This window comes from Rhipicephalus sanguineus, chromosome 1 (genome assembly GCF_013339695.2).
Source record: "Rhipicephalus sanguineus isolate Rsan-2018 chromosome 1, BIME_Rsan_1.4, whole genome shotgun sequence".
Lineage (NCBI taxonomy): Eukaryota > Metazoa > Arthropoda > Arachnida > Ixodida > Ixodidae > Rhipicephalus > Rhipicephalus sanguineus.
Window position 1 is genome coordinate 143,937,637 of NC_051176.1, and position 17,899 is coordinate 143,955,535.

A 17,899-nucleotide genomic window follows, 5' to 3' on the forward strand; every position below is an offset into this window, starting at 1 on the left:
GCGAAGCAGGGCGCCGGGCGAAGCGCAGTTCGGCGAAAACGGAACTTTTGAACCACGCGCGCCGTTCCCCGTGGCAACGCCAAAGAGGTTCTTTTCTCCATGAATCAAACATAAACGAACAAGCAGCATTTTATTACGTCTCTTGATGCACGGAAGGTTCTTTTTTATTGCAGCTAGTTTGATTACTAGTGATTAATTGTATTCAGACTGTCCCACGTCATCCGGATCACTTCCAAAATGTCCCACTCGTGGCGCTGATCGTGTGATACATTTAGCTTAATTTCTCGGTAAGTAGGGCACTGCTGTTGATAATAGTGCCGTTTTAGACGTCATACATTGAGCTTTCACTCTGACATAAATTGTTATTTGCCTTTAGTGTTCCTTTAAACAACCACTCAACGTTTCTAAGCTCTGCCTTTTCTTCCTTCATTCATCAGTTTTTTTGTTTCTTCCTTTATGCCTTCATTTGTTATTTGCAAGTTAATAGAAAAGCAAGGTGCAAAAAATTTGGCTGTCTTCAGAGCACTTACATCTCGTGGTAAGCACAACATACCGGTACATACGTAGTCGATTGGAAGGCTAACTTACCTGACGCGGCGTCCGAGCCCCTAACTCCCGGTGGAACACGCTGGTATCCCAGCGACCCTTCGGTCCTCGCGGCACGGGAGGTCCGGATTTCGTTATGCAGCGTGTCAGAACTGCGTGCAACGCGCCTCGGCCCAGTAATCTGCGAGCACGCGCCTATAGCTGTGACACCCGAGAACTCGACGCTGGAGTAAAGCGCGCGCTGCCCGAAGCGAAAGCGAGGCATTGTTTGCTCGGGACAAAAGGCGAGTCCTTCCGCGCAGTCGGAGAATGATGTCGGCTAAAACAGCTCAATTGTAGTTGCCTCCGCTGCCGCTCGTGGCCTCGTTCACAGAGAGCTTCGCTCGTCGTGGAGCTTCAAAGGCGAAACGCACTCGATGTCAGCGACACTTGTTGTTGTAGCCCGTCGCAACATAAGTACCGCTCATTTACTACAAAAACAGCGATACCCTGGGCACTGAGCTTTGCAGAAGTTCATTGAACACAATGTGCTTCTCCGAATAAGATTCGCGTCTCGGTATAACCATTTATACCGAGTATAGGTGAGTAAGAAATGACACAATTCAATGTTTCCTTGTAACGTATACAGGAATAGTGTGTGCGTTTTGCGTCTCCTTCCACTACATGACGTTCATATAGTGTTTTTTTTTAATGAGAAGCATTTCTTAGCGAACCTCTGGCACTTTGAGCGTTTCTATCTACGTATCTATCTATCTATCTATCTATCTATCTAGCCGCCTACGCCTGGGGGCTCTCATGATCGCCTGCTTAACTTGGTGCAGGCCAAAATTGGCATGGGAGGGTAACATGATATGACGAATATGGCTGTCGGGTCATGACATGAATAAAGTGAAAATCCTGTCGCGTACGTCGTCAAACCATTTCCTCCAGACACGTGTGGCACACACCCGCTTACCACGGGCCGCGGTGCATGGGTATGCGCCACAGGTGATTGACAGTTTATATCTAACCAGGAACGGCGAGAACAGACATTGATAACTTAAATGCGAGAGCGTTAAGAAAAACCGACATCGCCAGCGTTGACCCGACGAATGGAAAGGATGAAGATTAGGATCCCAGCAGGAATCGAACCCAAGCATTCTACGTGGTAACCAGGTATTCTACCACAGAGCCACGCCAGGTCTGCAAACTGGTTTGGACAAACAGCATCTGCATGCGTAATGTCGGTGCAACGTCAGTTGTGGTTGTGGTGCTTGCTATCAAATTTTACAAGAAAGCAATAAACACTATGCATGACACTCCTACGATGCGTATACTCCTACGATACAGACGTCATATCAGATTAACGTCTGTGGTTCCAGTGCTGGCTCCGCTTTTATAGCAGTCTAATAAACATTACATTTGTATCCCTATGATTCAGCGAGCTATATTCAAGCATTGCTCGACGCCGGAGGAACACATTAACGAAAGTTACGCATGATACTCACATCATCGCACCGTAAAGTGCACTTAGTCCGCCAGAATGACGCAGTGTCCTCTTCATTTCTTACGAGGCTGGGCGATCGCCTCATGCTGACCGATGATGATGTCAGATTGATTGACAGCCGTTTTGTAGACAAGGCTACGTAGGCCACATACGCCCCGGTAGTCTACGAATACGACAAGCACACCCACTGATGTTGGTCTACGTAGCACTATCCAGGCCTACCATCCTCGACGGCCCATACCTCACCAACGCGAAGGGTGACTTCATATTCTAACATGTCGCCGGCTCTATCTACAGAAAAATTGTCGACGAAATGACCGAGGCATCCACGATTTCCAACAGCTGTAGTATACCTCATGCTTCACTACACATGGACCCCTCGTCACCGCAATCACGACCTGATCCGATAACAAGTCATGACCAGCCGCTGATGCTCACTGATTACGGGGATGATGACCTTGTTCAAGAACTGTCAAGAACATCTTCCTCACATGCACACGGGTTCGTGAAACGTGCGTGCGTTCTCTATGATAAGGGACAAGTATAAGCACTACATATCAGCTTACCGCTTCTTCTGTTGGTATAATACCCACGTTGCCGTTGCCAGCGTTACCCATCTGTAAACAACTGGTTATGTAATGCATATGCGGCTCTTCAATATATACGTGTGCGTATAAAATTTATACAAATCTTTAGCGTCATTTTGTGACGTTTCGCTCAGTAAAAAATAATTACGCCACAGTAACCTTCCCACCACATGCTTCGCATCACATCGACTCCCATGGTACGTGGGATCTGCCGAATTTTTTTTTCTAAGCGGCTTTAAGAAATATCGTGGCTCTGAGGTACATCTGCTTGCCACGCAGACGGCCTGGGTTCAATTTTCACGCGAACCCAAACATTTTAAACGCGAAGCATTTCTTAGCGAACTTCTGCGACTTTGAGCGTATCTATCTATCTATCTATCTATCTATCTATCTATCTATCTATCTATCTATCTATCTATCTATCTATCTATCTATCTATCTATCTATCTATCTATCTATCTATCTATCTATCTATCTATCTATCTATCTATCTATCTATCTAGCCGCCTACGAGTTTGTGCTCTCCTGGTTGCTTGGTTAATCGAATGTACACCAAAATTGGTATGGCATAACACGACTGTATGACGAACATAAATTACAAGTCATAACATGAAAATCACGACACGCATGTCATGTACAGCATGATTTACATGTCACGCTCATGGTGCGCTGGCGGCCGTTTCGCTAGCTTGATATACACCAAAATTGGTATCTTGCGACGTGACTGTGTGATGAACATAAATAACACACGAGTTAACATAAAAATCATGACACGCATGTCATGTGCAGAATGACCTACATGTCACACTCATGGTGCGCTGGCGGCCGTTTGGCTAGCTTGATATACACCAAAATTGGTACCTTGCGACGTGACTGTGTGACGAACATAAATAACACGAGTTAACATGAAAGTCATGACACACATGTCATGTACAGCATGACTTACGTGCCACGCTCATGGTGCGCTGGCGGCCGTATCGCTAGCTTGATTTACCCCGAAGTTGGTATTGCGCGACGTTACTGTGTGACGAACATAAATAATAGAAGTTAACATGAAAACCATGACACGTATTTTCCTCAATTACACACAAGACGATGTATGCAGCTCTTTGCTGGCTGCTTCGCATTACATCGATTCCCACAATGCGTGGGATCTGCCGAATTTTTTATTATTTATTTTATTTGTATCTTTCTCGATTTTTCGACCACGGACAAGATGATTTTTTGCTCGCAACCAACAACGCCGACACCGGAATTTCTGCGGAACGAGCTCTTTAACCCTATCTCGTTAAAATTGCACGTTCATATCCATGAGAACAAATCTCGGCGTAATTTAATTGTGTCCACTAAGCTGCGGTATTCGTGCTGTGCAGTGGGCTTCATTTTGCTTTCTTTTTTTTTAGAGGAATAAGTAATGCAGTGTAAACTTATTCGTGCTCCTTCAGCTCCGGTTCCTTTATATCATATTTAGAGCTCCGAAGCTAAGTAGATAAATGGAAACGTACTTCTCGAGGCTACAAATATAATCTTCAGTCGCACACAGAGGTAGTGCGAGAAGAGTAGTTAAGATAATACAGTGGAGAGGTGACGTCGAATAAGCTATCTGATATTGTTATGATCGGCCTGCCTGGCTTGGCGCCGCTTTGACGCATGAGACGTTGCGGCTAGGACTACCCTGATTTCTTCCGGGTCAGCGGTTCCAGAGATGCACCAAGAGCGGCGACAACACGAAGGTCGTTCGTCTAATATTCTCAGGTTGTCTGCGCCCCTCGTAAAACCCTTTGGGCACGCCTGACCGACTGACGGATTAGGAAGAGTTGTTGGCCGTCGAGGCGGCTTGCTTTGTCGTCAAGGTGCCCCGGACAAAGGGCCCAGCGTCTGGGAACCATCTGCGGATGCATTTCCCACGTTCTCCGTGGCGCCTTGTTGCCGCTGTTACCACAATTCGTGGTCTACCTGGCGCCGCATACCCATCATTGCAACAGACTACGAAATTGACTTCCACGTAAGACTCAACGTCTTCGTGCTGTGCCGTGTAGTGCGCGGTGGGCAGTGTTTTTCCCTCGCCATGGGACGAACTGGATGTGCCTCTTTCTCCTTTCGTGGGTTGGGAAGGAGGCGGCGTTTCACCTTCCCCTTTTGGGGGCGGAGGTGAAGATGGAAATTTTCATTGGACTGTCCTCGCCTCCATTGTTTTTTCCTACAGGGAACCCTGGGAAGGCCAGGACATAAAATGCGAGCGCCGATGAGCTCCCGACAAGTTCTCTCAAGCTCTCACAAGTTCTCTCAAGCTCTCACGAGCTCCGAGAGCTTCCATGATGCTAACCCCATCATGTAGCAACACGCTACCTGTAAATAATGTAATAAACGACTGTTAACAGCTCCGGGCTCCTCTCCTCGACATCTCCCCGGGACTCTGGCTGGCTCCGGTCCTCTGGGCAGACCCCCGTTTACATCAATATGCTGTTTCTGTGATGTCACATGTTCTTTCCTATTTATCGATTGTCAAACGGTAATAGAAATCAAGATGTTAGCAATTTGCCTGCGTGTTCTCCACACATACATACATACATACATACATACATACATACATACATACATACATACATACATACATACATACATACATACATACATACATACATACATACATACATACATACATACATACATACATACATACATACATACATACCAGGGGCGTAGCCAGGGGGGGGGGGGGGCTTATGGGGCTTCAGCCCCCCCCGAAATTTTTCGTGCTCTCATACACCACCAACCAGCGGCGTCACCCGGGTGGTGGGATTTATTGGGCTTCAGCCTGATTATCATTTATTTAATTATTTATCTTTTTATGACCCTCAAAATGTTAGCAGAAGCAAGTTTGATATCGGGCTCTACACAGATGGCTCAAAAGTGGATGATGACACAAAACATCAACTGCTAGCTTCTCCTTGGATTCCTCCGCCATGCTATATGTTTAAGTCTATGAACGATTTTAAGCAGAAACGAATGTTTACGTGGCTTGGCTGGACAGGTACCGATGGCTTAGCTTCTCAGCGCTTCAAGAGGGTGCGTTTTGCCGAGTGTGTGTCCTTTTTAGCAGAAGTGAGATTGGCAAGGGCCAACATGCGCGCACTAAGGCCCTCGTATCCAATCCATTTCAAAAGTGGAAGCACGCCCACGAAGTCTTCGGTGCACATGAAGTCACTAAATATCACACTGACGCTCATCTGGTAGCCGATAGTTTTCTTCAAACCTTCTCAGGATGTGTGCCCAGTGTTGTTGATCAGCTGGACCATGGCAGGCAAATTCAAATAAGAGAGATCCGAAGGAAGTTACAGCCTATTGTTGAGACAGTTCTCTTTTGCGGGTGGCAAGGTGTGGCTCTCCGTGGACATAGAGACAGTGGTCCCATGGATTCAAGCACAGCCTCCTCTACAAATACAGGCAACTTCAAAGAGCTGCTTCGCATGCGCGCGGATTGTGGCGACACAGATAAAAAAAAAAGCATTTGGAAAGTTGCCCAAATAAGGCCTCATATTTTAGTTTATATGTACAAAACCACATTATAGAAATCTCTGCTGCAATCATCAAGGAAAGCCTAGTCGCAAAAGTAAACGCTGCAGGCTGCTTCTCCGTACTTGCTGATGAAACGACGGATGTTGCGGGTATCGAGCAGCTTACTGTTTGTGCAAGGTACCTTAATAAGGATGCGAACGGATTTGAAGAAGTGTTCTTAGGCTTTGTGCCAATTCACGACCAAATGGCCGGGCCCTGGCCGACACCATCATAAGGCTCCTTATAGAAATGGGAATTAACATGCAGCATCTCCGTGGTCAAGGCTACGGTGGTGCAAGTTCGATGGCCGACAAAACGAATGGTGTTCAAGCTGCTGTCCGTGAGAAATGTCCAGCCGCACTCTATGTATTCACTGCGCGTGTCACTGCCTTTATCTAGTTGTGTGTGCAGCATGCTCCATCACAGACATTCGAAACTGTTTTGGGACTCTGAAGGCGACGTCAGCCTTTTTCCGTAAATCTTCTAGCCGCTCACACGTTTTGCGAAAAATGATAAGTTTGAGCTGTCCTGAGTCTACAAGGCAGCGCCTTTTGGGACTATGCGAAACGCGCTGTGCCGAGAAGCACGATGCAGTGCTTTCATTTGTGAGCCTCTTTCAGCCGTTGATCGCAGCACTAGAGGAGACTAAGTTTAACGGAAATGGCGAAAGTCCAGTGCAGGCAAACAGTCTAATGCTGGCACTCTTTTCACCAGCGTTCCTTGTAAGCCTGCATGTGACGGAACACGTGTTAGCACTGACTTTGCCACTGTCAAAGAAGCTGCAGACGAGGAGTATCGACATGAGCGCTGCCATTGACGACATAGAAGTGATACAGCAGACAATTGAAAGTGACCGCAAGAACACGAATGTTTCTTTCTCAAAAATATTTGCACAAATGCAGGCATTGGCAGAAAAACTGAATGTGGAGATCACCAGCCGTCGAGCCGGTGTCCGGAAGCAAAACCTTGGGAGCAATGCATTCGAAAGTGCGGAAGAATATTTTCGCAGAACCCTGTTCATTCCGTTCATGAACCACGTACTAGCCCACTTAAACCAACGGTTCGAACAGCACAGCACACTTCTAAAGGACTTTTCATTAATTGTATCATCCGCAATACCACCAATGCAAGATGATCGGGAGAAAGGAGCAGAAAATCTCCTGACCGTTTTTGCGCATGACGTCGAAACGAGGGCTGGTTTTGGAGAACTGCGACTATGGTGGACAAAGTGGGCGAACAAAGCAGCAAACCAGAGCCCCGGTACCGGAACCGATGCCCTCTCTCATTGCGACAGCAGGTTCTGTGCGAATGTGTACAAGCTACTCCGGATTCTAGTCACCCTTCCAGTGACCACTGCCAGCGCAGAGGGAACGTTTTCAAGCATGAGGTTACTTAAGAACTACTTACGCTCCACGATGTCTGAGGAACGCATGGTTGGCCAGGCACTTCTGTACGCCCACAGAAATGTCGACATCAGCGTGTCGGAAGTCATTGACCGCTTCGCTAAGCTTCCTCGCCGGGTCAACGTTGTCCTTTGATACCGAGCAGGACAAAAATCAGCGCAAACGAAAGGAAAGGACACTACTGTTCCAGAGTTCAGGTCAATGAGCCCGTAATTCTGACGCAATATTATTGTTCACCACCTTTTAAAGCCGTGAGGATTTTGTACCTTTTAGCAGTTAACACTGTGACCTAATATAAACATAAGAATACGGGCATCAGGTGGACATTACCAGCCAATCGACAGCTTCACCTTGTTCACTGAGAGGTCGGCATACGCGGCGTTACCAAACAAATTAAACTATTGGGAAGCCGTACTAACAGCATTGTTTGTTACTTTCATTTGTCGTTTTTGTTCTTCATTGCTTTTTGAACTAGAAGCGGCAACCTTCCTTTAAATTGAGTGCACAATAGTGGTTCGCACTTTTAAAACAGTTTTGAAGTAGTTTCTTTCGTTATTTCTGCGCTCTTCCTTTATAGTTCTGTTTACATGGTGCGTCCGAGACAGCAGCTTGGCCCAAGGACATATCAGTTGGCCATTATGTATAGTGATCATTGCTTAGTTCCGTTTATTGATTGCATATTTAAATGTACATTTGTGAAGTTTTACGTAAGCATACTGCGCACTGTTTCCGGTGACATATTTTGCCCGTATTCGAGGTGTACTTTCCCATTCTTGCTTTTCCCTGGCCGCATCATTTGTGCAAAAAGATTAACATTTTGCGTAAACAATCTGCATTAAAATCCTGGTTACTTCGTGGACTTCATTTTTTTGTTATCAGGCACCTCTTCAGTTCAAAGCTGATGCAGTTCCGAAGTTTACGTGATATTTGCCGTACCTGTTACACACACACACAAACACAAATATTGAAAAGATTGAAGACAGTTATTCCTGGAAAGATTTTGCGGGCATGCCAACATAATATTTTTACGAAAAAACACATTTCTTACTCGTTCTTAACAGAGGGCAGCATTCAAGAAGTGATTTGCAGCATCTAATACAAATTGTCACTGGTAATACATATTAATGGTAATACCAGTGACAATGTATGTACATGGTAATACATATACATACCCACGCCGCTTTTGGAAAATTATGAAACCGGACGACAAAACCACAGTCTCTCTTTGTGACACTTCTGGATCCCCCGTTGCCGACTGCGACGTTCCATCCGTCAACTCTGCATTTTGTTCAGTCTTTACTAACGAAACTAACAACGAACTTCCTGATTTTCCGCATTTTGCTTTTCCGCCAATGCCAAAGATTACATTCAATTCAGAGGGAATTGTAAAAGTTATTAACCAATTAAAGAACTCTTCGTCATGCGGTATAGATGGCATAAACGCCAAAATTCTGAAAAATACTAAACATGTATGTAGTTCCATATTGTCAATCATTTTTCAGCAGTCACCCGACACAGGTGAAGTCCCATTAGACTGGAGAGTTGGGAAGGTCTTTCCGTTCTTCAAGAAAGGTGACCGCTCATTTGCAGGTTACTACCGACCAATCTCGCTCACTAGTGTTTGTTCAAAGATCATAGAACACGTCATCTTTTCTCATGTTGCTACATTTTTATCATCCGTAAACTTCTTTCACCCAAACCAACATGGCTTTCCTAAAGATCACTCATGCGAGACCCAACTAACATTATTCCTGCACGACATTCACCTTCATATGGACCGTAACATCCCAATTGACACACTGTTCTTAGATTTTGAAAAAGCCTTCGATAAGGTACCCCACTCCCGTCTCCTTCAAAAAACCTCGCGTCTAAACCTTCATCGGCATGTTTTTAACTGGATTAAAGCATTCCTAACAAACCGTAAACAATTCGTGCATGTTAATGATCACTCCTCCGACCTCTCGCATGTCTTGTCCAGCGTGCCCCAGGGTATCGTCCTAGGGCCTCTTTTATTCCTAATATACATTAACGATATTCCGCTTTCCGTTGAATCTAACATCCGTCTTTTTGCTGATGATTGTGTCCTCTACCGCCCTATAAATAACCCCACCGATGTCTCCTCTCTACAGCATGACCTCTCACGCATTCAGCAGTGGTGTACCACCTGGTTGATGTCCCTTAATGCGAAAAAAAAACATTACTAATTTCTTTCCATCGTCGCCGAAACCACACGCCGGCTACTTACACAATCAACAACTGTCATATAGCTGCTACTGACTCGATTAAATACCTGCGTGTCCATCTTTCGAGTAACCTATCTTGGGGCGACCCTATCAATCACATAATTCACTCCGATAACCGCGCTCTCGGGTACACACGCCGTAACATTTCCATGACACCACCTTCCGTTAAACTACTCGCTTATAACACCATTGTCAGACCAAAACTTGAGTATGCAGCTGCTGTCTTTGACCCCCACCAAACTAATCATATCGAAATACTTGAGTCAGTACAGAACCGAGCAACCAGATTCATTGTTTCAGATTATTCCCGCTACTCGAGCGTCTCCGCCCTCAAATCCCAGTTAAATCTTTCTACCCTCGCTCTTCGTCGTCGTATTGCACGTCTCTGCCTTTTTCACAGATTCTTTTATTCAACCCCGCGTGACAACCACCTCATCCAGCCGGTCCATCGAGGTCATCGCCCAAGTCATCCAAATGCTGTGATTCCGCCATGTGCCCACACCACCTCATTTCAGCAGCCCTTCTTTTTGCGCACCACCCGAGACTGGAATGACCTTCCGAACGAAGCAGCAGTCATCCGCGATTTTGCGCGCTTCAATAATGCCATCCAGGAAGCAGACTCATCCTAACATACACCTTCATCGATACCGCCATTTTATGACGCCCACCCCTCATGTAAAGTCCCATATGGGACCTTTGAGGATATAATAAATAAATAAATAAATAAATAAATAAATAAATAAATAAATAAATAAATAAATAAATAAATAAATAAATGTTATTCATATACTTAGTCGTTCTAAAAATTCAATGAGGAGGTCGCGCTGCAACGTGAGCCCCCCCCGAACAAAATTCCTGGCTACGCCACTGATACATACATACATACATACATACATACATACATACATACATACATACATACATACATACATACATACATACATACATACATACATACATACATACATACATACATACATACATACATACTACCAGAGTTGCCAGTTCCGTTTATAATAGGCGGACTTGGGCTTCTTTTTTCGTCGAGTCGCTTGTTGAATTTCCCAGTCGCTTGTCGCGTTTTTTTTTTTTTGGGGGGGGGGGGGCTTATTTGCATTTTGCCAGCAAATATTGGCCACGAGATCGACCTATAGGTGGCAGCACCGTCGCCGCGTTAGTGTGGATAGGCGGTCGGAGGTAGAGCACTGCACGGGCCCGGGCCAACCCGAAAGCCCAAGTATATACACAGGTGATAAGTATATACACAGGTGTTATTCCATTTCGCCCCCATCAAATTGCGGCCGCCGTAGCCGCGGGAAACGCACCCGCGTCCTAGGACTTAACAGTGGAACAGCTTAACCACTGAGCTACCACCGCGGGCAAAGCAACATTTCGATGCATGTACACACCGGATTTTCCGTCCGATCGCCCGCTACAAAGCGCAAGGCATCATTAATAATCATCAACTAATATCCTCTAGTGGGCCCGGGCCGCGCCTGGTAATGAACACGCGCGCCCTGGATAAGTTTAGTATTGAAAGCCCGGGCCCGGGCCGGGCTCGGGCTTGTAACGACGGGCCCGGGCCGGGCTCGGGCTCGGGCTGGGTACGGTTAAGTACGTCCGGGCCCGGGCCGGGCTCGGGCTGGGTTCGGTCGTGTACGCCCGGGCCCGGGCCGGGCCCGTGCTTGGAACCACGGGTCCGGGCTGGGCTCGGGCTTCATAAAGCGGGGCCGGGCCGGGCCCGGGCCGTAAAATCCGGCTCGTGCAGTGCTCTAGTCGGAGGCGCCTGTACAAATGCACACAGCGGCGCTTCGTTGTGAGTGGCTTGAGCCAATTATCGGCGAATAAAATGCGTTGACTGCAGCTTACTGGTAATATATACGCTCTTCCTTGTTGGATCGATGCACGAAGGTCATCCAACGTTGCTATTACTAGTGAGAGAAGCGGAATCTACCGATGAAAGGGATGCTCGCTCTGGATGACAGTCTGCGCTTACGCACAATATGACGTTTTTTGCTGTTTTCTCTGTATGTGTTTAGCTTGTGTTCTGCGTACTACGCACTGCTGTAGCACGACTGAACTGCTTAAGTATTTACCTCTTGCTCATTTGTATGCCAGCCCATATTCCTGTGCGCTGAGTGCAACAGCGCTGTTCGCGCGAATACGCCTACGCATTTTTTTTTTATTATTATTGTTCAGTTCTCCATGAAAGGTAGGATAGTTGATAAGTTTAGTCAGGAAAGCAGCGTGGTTGACAGCGCTTTAGTGCCACGGAGACGTTCAACGCGTACGCACTTGTTCTTGCTCCAGTAACAGAATAAAAAGGTAAGAGTTTAGCACAGAGCTTTCATCGATTGATTACGTGCACGACAGTGATGCAACAAAGGTGCGGTTATTTTATGAAATAAGTGTTTTTTGAAACTAATAATGTCCGCTGCCTTCCATCAATTTATAACAACTCCCAACAAACGCTCAAGATAATATTAGTAAAAAAAGGATGAGGTTTTGCGTGAAATTATACGACACAAATGTAAGGCACGCCGTCGGGATTAATTCTGAAAATCTGGGTTCTTCAAAGCGTAGCTAAATCTAAGCACACGGGTGGTTCTGCATAAATTTCGCCCCAAGTTAAAATTGCGCGCGGCAACTCCGTTTTATCACTGCCGTATCATTCTATTGTCTGTTTTTTTTTTTTTTTAGGGGACAGTTTGAGTACCGCAGCATCAAACTTCACTTGATAGAAATATTTCGCTGTAGTAGGACCACGACCGTACAATAAAAGGACATCTTAAGCACAACTAAAGCTCGTTGCATAACGGATGAACTACAGTGCCGCAGTTATACACCTAACAACGCGAAAGTGCATGGTCTAGAGCCTCGTTTTTGTTTTCCACCGAGTCGGTAAAACGCTGCATTCACACACTATTTAATGCTCCTCATGTTTGGGACTTTGCGAAGCGCACTTTACGATGTGCTTGAACCAGAAAGTGGCACCAACACTGAAATGATTCTGGCGAACGAAGGGTACGACACCAATACACAACCCCTCGAAAGTCGTACTCACTGATCTTATTACAATGCGTATGCAACCGAGCAAGCCCATTTGCTTTTGTACACCATGTTAGGTATACGCACAAGCAGTTAAACTCGCGCTAACCTAACAGAACAAACCGCCCTTTGAGAACGTGTATGACGTACGTGCACATGCAAACACGACGTGGCTATAGCAGACGACGCAGGGAGCAATCCACACTAGGCGCGCTTCAGCCAGTAGCCGCCAGGCGGCGACTCCACTCGATCTCGCGGCCATCTCGCGGCCATCTCGCGGCCAGTGATCATCACGTACACCATTGTGATGCGATCTTGTACGCGTTCCAAAATAAGCACGGAGGCGTGGCGTTACATCCAGCCGAACGCGATTGGTCAATGCAGGGTTGTGACGTCTGTCGCGGTTCACTTTGGCCATTCGCGTGCGGCTGGAAGCAACGCCACGCCTCCGTGCTTATTTGGAATGCGCACAAGATCGCACCACAAAAGCACGTTTGTCGTTCACCAATAGAGCGTTTGTCGATACATACATACATACATACATACATACATACATACATACATACATACATACATACATACATACATACATACATACATACATACATACATACATACATACATACATACATACATACATACATACATACATACATACATACATACATACATACATCGCGAAGCTGCTGCAGGCCGTACTACACGACGCATGTGCCAACGAACAGAAGTGGGCGAGCCCCCGCCGCTTTCTCGTGCGCCGATTGGCGAAACTAGGCGAAGAAAACAACAGTTTTTTTTTGTTGGTGAACGCACATACGTGCGCGTACGAGCGCTGTATGTTTTCCGTTCGTTTCGGGTTACAGAGAAGCATGCGTGTGACCATTGCAATATCGCGGCAGACCCCTTATGTTGCAGTCACCGGCATACACGTCACAGTTCACGTGACGTGAGTCGATCCAATGCTTGGGGAGTCTTTCCGTGTTCGACACTTGCAGAACGAAAACCCGGGAGACACACCACATGGGCTGTATAAACCTTTGTAAAGAAACGGATTGAGTTAGGCGCGTATATACGCTGCCCTATAGAACAGTAACACTTCTTGTAAAGCATTTTTTGTCAGTTTTAACTTGATTGTCGACCAACGACGAGCGGGCTGCAGCCATATATCGTGAATACATATCTCATTTAAGATTATTTAATTCGGAGATCGAAAGCGAAATAACCTTTCTTCATCCCAAGAGGTGCAAAAAAGAACCATAACACAAAAGGATACAGGTGAGGCGCAGTCGATAATTTTTTTTGTAGTTAATGCTATATAAATATCTAGAATAACGCCCTTCCTAGCGTACAAATGTTCCAAAGAAGCTCAGACGAGCTTGTCTTGTACGGAAACGCCTATCCTGTAGTTTGATTATATACTGTTCCAAGGCGTACAACAAGGAGCGGCCCCCGCCTCGACGGCCGGCATATGAACTATGCGTGTACAAGAAAGAAAAGGGTCTTGCAGCTACCACCTGAATTTTAATGCATGCACGCTACGCTCGTAGGCCACATTTAAAATTCACTCGCCAATGAGCTCTGCCTTTTTTTTTCCTTTGCAAAGTATATGCTCGTGCATGGTTCACTCCCTCCGTTCTCAATCTTTGAACTGTCCCGTATAGGTGTTTTGCGAGCGAAACACTACGCCCAGGAGAGTTTCTTTTTCCTTCTGCTCTTCAGGTTTCTTAACATCATTCCATATTCAACGTCGGCACTTTCTTCTGCTGTACCTAGCTACTCACGTTCACTTTCGCTAGCCTTGAACCTAAGAGAGACTTCTTTTTTTCTCGACTTTATATTCTGCACGGTGAAGTTTTGGAATGCAGAAAGTGCGCACAAGATAATCTAGGCCCCTTTGATGTAATAAGAAGACCTGAATAGCATCAGTTATACGACACGTAACACGAATTCTTTTTTGCTTAGAACGAGCAGTGTCAGGTGCCCGTGTGCTGGCACTCTCGCACGAACGCTGGTTTGCCTCTTCATCAAAATCATTGTGTTTGAGCATGCGCGAAATTTTGCTTTTGATTCAGGTTAAAAATATTAGTGCCTTCGCCCGCGCACAAGGCAGTTGAGATTATCTGTCCCTCCGTCGTACTCTGAGGCTGGAATAATTACATTGACGAGTTACTGCCGAACTTTTGTCCTATTATTAGACGTACAACTGACTGCGTACGTACAGATGCAGAGCTGGCGTACGCACTTCCGGCATCCCGCAAATCGTGTCTCTGGGTGACATAACTGCGACGGCAGACGCACCTCATGACTATACGCAGTCATTATACGAACGGAGACAAAACCATACATCCCTTCCGAGGAAAGTTTCTTTGACAAATGAAAAGACCGGGGAAAACCTCTTCCCTGAGTGTAAGGTTTGGTTCGGGCGAGTATCGCCGTTTCTTTTCCTACACAGCATATTGTTTGATATTTCTTTATTTTTTGTTGAACCACTTTTCTCGGATAGCCCGCTTCGTTCTTGCAACTAACCCACATAAGCAGAGACGCGGCCATTTTCCTTTTATTCCCGCCATTCAAAATACAGAATCCTTTTAGCGCTACGCACCGAGTGCTAAATTGTGCAAAGCTATAGCTGCCGAGAGGACAGAGCGAGACGCGGTAACTTTGGTCTAAACGGCGCTGACGACACATGTACGGGCGCAAGTTGGCGAGAAAATGGAGTGAGCGCCAACTCCGGCACTCCATACAAGCGAAATGTTTAGCGACGCCACGGCGCCTCCTTCGCCGTCGTCGCTGCAGAGTGCATATCATTTTCTCCAAGAATAACGTCCGGCTGCCCAAGAGGGAAGCGCTCGCACTCGCATCGTGCGGGCATGCCTCAGTATAATGCGCCCGCAGTGACCTCTCTCCGTTCCTTTCGCTCGCTATCTTCGTCGCGAATCTGGCATATCGAATTACGCGGCGTGCGCCAACACTGACAGTCGTGCTAGATCGCACGCCGCAATCTGGTCGCGCGAGCCCCCCGCAACGACGACGTTTTACGCGCTCCGTCAGCGCAACGCGCGCAACCCTTGGCTGCGTCCGGCGAAACGCGCGAGAAGTTTGTTGCTCGAGGTGTTCGCGGACTCAGAGATCGGTGTCCGCACAGCCCACTTGGGAGAGAGAGGGAGAGACAGCGTCGTGGTGTCATTTGCGAAATACGAAACGCCTTCAATATGCGCTGAAGAGCGGAGTTGTATAAGCGAGCCGGCGCCGGAACGCGTAAATCACGGCACATTTTACGAGCGCAGAAAACGAAAGGCAGCGAGGATGTAGAGCGATATGGGATGCGTTTCATGCTTGCAGGCGCGCGGGGAGCATTCTTGTATGTACGGCGCAGCGCGGCGTTATAACGCAGATGAAATGCTGTTTTATCATTGAAGAGCCGCGCAACCGGCACCGTGGGACTTTGTTCAACCCGGCAAGAAAGGAAGTGGTCGGAGGAAAGAATTGAGGCGAGTCATAACTACAGCGGCAGCACCACTCATTCAGTTAATTGACGAGTGTGTCACAAGCTCTCGTTCTTGACATCGAAGCGCATCAAATGGCCGCAACAGGGAGACAGAGTCACGTGCGCATCTCTTGCACCTTGCCTTTGTTATATTACTGGGTTTCTAAATGCGCGGTTGAACTCGCGAATGAACGCAAGTTGAGGTGGAATTTGCAGGACACTTTTCTACGTGTAAAATTTGTTTATAAAACGCTCAGGGTACTACAAATAACTATACTACGTTGTTTTGTGCACCGAAGCACAGTGAATTCAACAGCTCAGCGTGTGTGACCCTCAGCGCACGGCGGTCTCAATGCAAAAACACTTGTTTGATTTCGTGCTTATTAAATTACGGGTCATGGTTTGAGAGCAGGGGCTGACAATCACACAAGTTTTGCAAGCCATGCACCAACGAAGAAAACAATGTCAAAGCGATTATTTTGCGCTTTCAACAATACTGCCGCACATACGCTATCTCTCATACGGTGCTCAACGTCGCTAAATAAGAAACCTATAAGGCTGTCACAGCCTTATGGGTTTCATGGTGGCACTATGTACGTACATGGTGCCACCATGTACGGTTTGACATGACACAGCTTTGTGATGTTTTACTAATCAATCTAAAAAAAAAACATGGCTGATCTCTCTGTCATAGGAATCGGTATAACACGAAAGTGAAACGCGTCTTCACAAACGTAGTTGAGCGTTTGTTGTGCATTGTTTCGGCAAATGGCCAAGGAGTGAATACCATAGCAACAAATTATAATGTCACGCGAAGACGGAAAGCAGCTCGAAACTCACCACGCGCTGCTCGAGCAGAAAGGACGCACGGAAAGAACACATACAGGATGAGTGCGAACTAACAACTGTCACAGCTCGACAGTTAAAGCGCCCTCCTTAAACACAAAGGAGGACGCACGAAACGAACTAACAAGTATACACAGGATGAGCGCGAACTAACTGTCACAGTTGTAACTTATTGGTGTGTAAGTAGCACGCTCCTTTCGCTGAAGCGGCTGCTGCAGTGAGCGAAGTGAGCTTCGTGTTCTCTGTAACTTCAACCCAAACTTGCAGTGGGAGCACAAGACGTACAAACCAACCCCCATCACGAGATAAGCGCGCGCGCACGAGCGACCACGCCCTGTGGAGGCGCGCGCGCATCGCAACGCGTGGGGCGACGACCTTTAAAGGGGTCATGAACCACTTTTCCAAGTAATGATCTAATGGCCTCAGTATCGGAGTGTACTGCCTCCCGAATCGATTGCCGCAAAAATTTCTCGAATCCGTCAAGAATCAGCGGAGTTACGGGGGTTTGGCGCACGCTCCCAGCGCTTTCTCTCTTTTCTCGTGCCGACGAGCGCACTGGAAGCTAGACAGGGAGGGATGGCATGGGGGAAAGAAGTTACGCCAGCGCGCGTCATGAAACGCGATCGCTCTCCCGCTGTGATTCGCTTGCGCGAGTGCGGCTACCGTGTACTGAGGAGGGCGCCGGCAAGTGACGG